This window comes from Apium graveolens, chromosome 4 (assembly GCF_009905375.1).
Source record: "Apium graveolens cultivar Ventura chromosome 4, ASM990537v1, whole genome shotgun sequence".
In the NCBI taxonomy this organism is placed as follows: Eukaryota; Viridiplantae; Streptophyta; class Magnoliopsida; order Apiales; family Apiaceae; genus Apium; species Apium graveolens.
The window spans coordinates 201626174-201632938 of NC_133650.1; positions in this window are offsets into that span (position 1 = coordinate 201626174).

The window sequence follows — 6765 nt, forward strand, 5'->3', positions numbered from 1 at the left end:
TAAGTTTGATTATCGAAACATTATTCTTTAATAAAATAAAGAATATTATTTAATAAAATAAGCGGAGTCATAAGTCCTCGAATGAATATTCAAAATAATATTCATTAAATAAAATAAGCGGAGTCATAAGTCCTCGAATGAATATTCAAAATAATATTCATTAAGTGAAATATAGTTATCGAATAAACCTTATTCGAATAATAATTTTGAAAACTATTTATATATATATATATATATATAATATACTAGGGTACATCGTCTCCCGGTTTAACAAATATGTTCACCTTTGGGTCCCCTATACTAAGGGTATACGCAACTACTGTTTATCTCTAGCATATGTATTATGCAACTTATAAGCAATTGAATCAATAATTAGATATCAAGATTACGAAACACACATGTATATATACCATATCAGTATGCTCCAATATATCGCAAAATTTGCTAATAACAATCATGCACTTATCACAAGATAATGCATATACATATATTTACATCACAACAACAGTATAACGGGTAGAAAACTTGCCTGAGCGACTGGGGGTGAGAAAAGGCTTGGGACGAGTCTGGTAACCTATAAACAACATATAAGTTGGAATTAAACCAAAGTCGCTTATGAATCTATACTTTAACAAATTAGACCCTAACGTTGGCTTTTGCGCTTAACGATTCACTTAAATCGCTCGAGTACCCTCGGCTCCACCATTTTTAATAAATTAACCATTAAGGGTTTTAAGGCGATTCTTTTGCGAGTCCCCTACCAACTACCTAACCCACTTTACATAATTGTTTCATACTCCAATTAGTCATTTAAGGGCCTTAACCAAGGTTTTAAAGTAAGGCGAGGGGTAATGGTTCGTTCGCGAAACGCCGTTACTTAAAACGGTCGTTTCTCTTAAACCGTACATCGAATTCAAGCAAACCACATATCAAAACGAAGCTCATAAAATGAACTATCTAAACATGGAAAAGGTTAGAATCTTTCAGTGAGTTAACGGGTCCTAAAGTTAAGAACAGAACAGTTAAGGAAAATCGGGCATTATGACGTTTATGTTTACGCGATTTCCAATTTAATTAACACTCTAAATTATCATCAATTCACTCACAACCACCAATACAACAATATTCAACCATCATACTACAAAATCAGTCCCCAACTCCAAGTTTTACCAATTTATCCAACCAATCAAAGACCCAATATTCAAAACCAATACAAATCCACCAAAACTACTTATAATCAAAGATCAAGCCTTAATACTAACAATGCTTCAATAAAACTTAATGGAATCATAAAATCAAAGCTAGAGTTTGAAGTTGATACCTTCCTTGGTAGGTGTTAAGTTGCTAGGAAGCCTTAGGGAGCCTTAATCTAACCTCCTACAAGCTTGATCTTTCCAAAGAAATCAAAAACACATAGTAAGGTTTTGAAGTTTCTAAAAGTCAGATTGAAAGAACTGTCAAAACGAGGGTTTTACCATGTTTATTTCGATGAGACTTGTGAACAAGAGGTTTAGGCCATCTCAATACCTTTCCAAAGAGCTATAGAACATACTATTTGAGTGCGTATTGAAGGAGATATGGTAGTTTGAAGTTGCTGCTCTGGTTTTGGCCGAGAGCTTGCTTTTTTAAAATGAAAAGTCAAGTTTGTGTTATGATTTTTTTGTTTTGTTTCTTTGTTTATGGCTTGGCTAATTTTGAGGATTTACCATGGTAAAAAATGAACGGCTCACAATCAACCAACAACACACTTCTTTTTGTCATGCTTAGGTCATCATTCTTATGTCATCCAATTATCACATGTCTCTTCCTTGTGGTTTGATGATGTCACAATCCTTGGCTTCTTGTACAAGCTTGTCTCTTGGTCGCTTATTTGTTTTACGGTTCGCTTAACTTTCATTCTCGTTCGTCATTTGAGGGATCATATCCGGGAACTTATTACTTGGGTTCCCCTAAACCTTTCTCAATATTTTATATTCCTTTTTATGATCCCCTCTTAAAATCCTTGAATTTAAATCCTTTTTATCCTGTCACCTTATACTCAATTATTTCGGTATCTGGTGGATTTTCGGGAAAAAAATCAAAGTGTTCGGATTTGGATTCTGACGATCTTTACATACACTTATTTACTTTATGGAGTACTAATACGATCTTAGAATTTCCATAACAGTACTCCTATATAGCGTGGTCTGATAATTTTCCTTAATCATCATCATCAGCAAAAGTTACTATTCATCCGTGTTTCAAAATTTTCCAAAAATTGGGGTTATTACAGTCTCCCCTCCTTAAAAGGATTCCGTCCCGGAATCAGATAGAAAATAAATAGGCATGCTCTCTTAGCATTGCACTTTCTAAGTCTCAAGTAAATTTTCCCACATTGTGGTTCTACCACCAAACTCTGCCTAGTTTGTTAACTCTTCTCCTAAGCACTTGTTCCTTTTCGATCTATATCCCTTTCTGGTTGCTCCATATAGGTTACGTCTGGTTGTATGCTTATGCGCTCATGTGCCCCTATTTGTCTGGCATCCAAATTATACTTCCTTAACATTGATACGTGGAACACGTTATGAACTTGCTACAGGTTCGAGGGTAGGGCTAGCTCATATGCTAACTTCCCAATACGTCTTAATATCTCCAAGGGTCCAACACTTCGTGGGCTTAGCTTTACTTTCTTTCCGAATCACATCCATCTTTTCGAAGGGAATACCTATAACAGCACTAGGTCCCCTTACTTCCTATTCCTTGTCCTTTTGTGTCAATTCAACATACTTCTCATGTCCATCTTGGGCTACTACCAGCCGTCTTCTGATTAGATCTATTATATCCCTGGTCCTTCGGACCACTGCTGGTCCGAGCATCTTGCGCTCTGCAATTTCATCCTAACATAAGGGAGATCGATATTGTCTTCCCTCAAGGATCTCATAAGGCGACATCTCGATAATGACATATGATCTATTGTCGTAAGAAAACTCAATCCGCGTTAAGTGATCATTCCAAATTCTTTCAAGTCTATTGCACAGACTCTCATCATAGCTTCTAGCATTATAGCTTTTGCTTCTCAATACTCCTTTTCTGGTTCGTAAGCGTTACTATCTTCCGTACATAATACTATTCTAGATATACCTTTACTCGCTAGAGTTTTATAACCTTTTAATAACCACGACAACCTTAGTATCACGAACGTGTTTCCATTCCGAATACCACTGTAACTTTACTACTCCTTTTTCAGCTGTTTCTATTTTCCAAAGTTTGATCAATCATATAGAAGTAAAGAATTTGTTGAGAGATCACTATGATCATGAACACTTGTTCTATTGCATAGTTAGTACAGAAGGTGGCCAACCTTTAGTACTTGACAAGCAATTAAACAATAGATGGTATCCTACTAGGCTTCTATCACTGAGATAGATAGTCATTCGGCAATACCTCCCCTTCTAGAAGGGTTGTTCTTCTCAGTTTATACAAAATGAAAAGAAAAGAACGAATTGAAGAGAAATGTATATATATAAAAAATACTGCCACAAAAGATCTGGCTTGGAATCTACCTCTGAACTATAGAGGTTTGTCACAAGAGAACAAAACATATATATCTATATCAATATCCAGTATTATCGCATCGCATTTCACATGCTTAAATATTTTTGCTATTCCGTCCATCATTCTATGGACCCATGCTCTTCCTCGAGCTTATACTCAATCACCTTTGAAACTCCCATGACAGCAAAAATCGAATCTCGGATTTCATTCTAGACATCACAGTTACTAGAATCCATTGCTATTCCGTAACCTTCCTCGTATAGTAATACTACTCTTTATCGATAAGAAGGAATAAATATATCATAGGTAAATGATCGCCTTAGTTAGTCTACCGATGATTACTTACACCATAACCCGATTAGTGGTACCCAATCTCAACATCCATTACACTACAACTCTCACGGTTGTAATCGGCTCATTATTCAAAGAATCGTTGCTGCATTACTATGGTCCACCACTGACCTACTGTCGTCATTCATTTTCCTTGGAATCTTAATAGCTAACCATACGGAGTCCATACCTATCGTATCGAATTCTTCTAAGGAGGTAACATGATCACCGCTCATGATTCATGAAGAACACTCCTGAACTTGACGCACATATGACATGAAGCAGATAAAATTTCAGAAGAGTTTCAATGAAAGCAACGATAACAGGTTAATACCATTCTTAATCATATGTCTTTATTAGGAGACATGAATCTCAAAGGTTATCTCAAGATAGTACCTTCTAAGATAGATAGCCCGCTCATGGCGATTACACGAATTAATCCTTTACCAAACTACTATTACAGTTGGGTATTGCACAGTCATCAAAAGGAATGTCAATCTTCCAAACCATAATACAACCTTTACGGCTTCAACCATCATCACTGTATTCCTCTGGCACGAGCGCCGATAATTGTCCTCTTACACTTAAAATGTTGGCCACCTCTTTGGCCTTTCCTGATAGTAAAATTTCCTTACAATCAATGTCATTTTAACCACCTCCAACTAAATTTTCTACCTCATTTCAATCACTGCTTATGTGAAATTGCTTCTCTTAAATCCTGGTGAGAAAAAAAAATCACCATTTTTTTCCATAAGTCATTGTCTTAGTATTTAGATGTGAACATTGTCACGACTGACTCTCGATCATACTTAGGACATCTCTTATCTTGGGTCCTTCTCGTTTTCACCAATCTCGACCTTCATTGGGTCGATCTATACTTTCTTATGGTTTAACACGTGCCCACCTGGCATTATTATAATTATATCATATTTCCTTATCAAAATTTATATTCTTGAGAACTTTGAATATTACCTTTTTCCTTGTAAAACCTCTAAGGTTATCCTTAAATTCTTCATCCGGTACTCCCTAGGTACAGGGCGTATCAAGATACCTTTTACTACTACTAGAACCATTGTTTAAGTACTTCTGAAAAATTTCTCTACTGATCTTTAAAGGTTGTTGTTACCTTAGTCCTTCGTTCCATACTACCCAACTCATAATGTCCCTATTAAGGGTGAAATGCTAACCTTTATGCATTCCTCTATGGTTCATCTCAAGTTATCGAGGTTCCATCCTTAATTCCACCTTTTTTTAAAAAGGTACTTGCATCCTTCCATAGATAAATCAAGTCATGTATCCCTGATAAGGGTGTCTTATTCAATCATTCCCATCTCGATAGTATATGCCTAATTTCACAATAACATCTGTATTCAAAATAAGGTCAATCAATATGGCCTCGAAAAGATAACAACGGTTATCCGCTTTTCTTGCCTGATTTAGTAATGATAACAGGGATGTTCTAGAAGATATTGGTCGTGTTCAACGTGAACTTCTTCTTAATAAATCCTTATTTACTTTTGTTGTTTATCTCAACAGTCATCTCAATGTTGGGATATCTTTCATACCTGGCGTCTCCCTTTATGGGTATCAAGCCACCGGTCTTTCACTTCACATTTTTGAAGGTCACTTCCTTCATCAAATTTTCCTAATTTCTTACTTTCTTGTCTCCTCAGTCTATCCGTGTCTCCTTGTTTATCCTTCGGACTATCTCAAGGTTTTCTCGAATCCTCCTAACTTAAAGGGGATAAAATATATGTATCTTTCATGCCTTCATCCATCAGCTTTAACTCATGGTGAATCACTCTCATCCTGACGATTACATACTTTTCTATTTCTATTTCTACGAGTCTTTAGGGTTTCCTCGTATCTAACTCCCTTATCATTCCTCCAACTCTATTGCCTTTATATTCTTTTCCACTTCAGTTTCTTTTTTTATCTACCTCTCTCTTGCAATCATTTCACGAACCCACTAATCATTGACTTTAAACATCACGTCGTTCCGGGATTCTAGTCCTCAGAACAAATCTTGACAACTTTTACAATCTTAGATTCCTAATTTATCATACTCGTCCGCCTTTGTTTCGGCTCTAAAGCATCTACACTATTTCTTTAACCTTGGGAAGTACTTTGTAACACCCCCAAATCCGGGGTCGGGGATTCGGGTTGTCACGAGTTCCATTTCCCTTATCAATACTTAATCTTAACAGTTAACCAACTACTGAGTACTGTAACCCCACAATATACACACACACACCACAAGTTATAGTCTCAGAGATGAATACCAAAAATAACACAAGTCATTTTATTCCATAATTATAAACCGTTACACCTTAAAAGGGTTTCTGAATAATTTACATATTCCTTGCCATTATTAAAATTCATATTATACATAAGTCTGGTTTATCAATAGTTGAAAACCTAGCCTATTGGTAGCTCCTACCTCAGCTACGGCGGCATCAACGCTTCCAGAAAACTGCGGAACGTTTCCTAACCGCTTGCGAATTGGAAGCTTGGTCCTGTTCATCTTTTCTATCTGTTGTTGTGTGATGAAAGAAGAAAGCAAAGGTGAGCAACAAGCCCACCGAAATAATATGTATAATAATTAACAATATATGAGCATTCTCATAGTACTCATGAAAGTCTTGGTCAAGAAGAAATGAACCAAGTTTGTAATAACCCCAATTTTTGGGAAATTTTTGAAACCCTTATGAATAGTGTTTTTACTGAATGAGAAAACTTTTCATGCCACACTATGTAGGGGTTCTGATATGGATATTCTGAGATTTTATTAGTACTTTATATGGGATATAAGTGTATGTAAAGATCGTCAGAATCCAAATCCGAACACTTTGATTTTTCCCGGAAATCCACTAGATACGGAAAGAATTGAGAAAAAGGTAA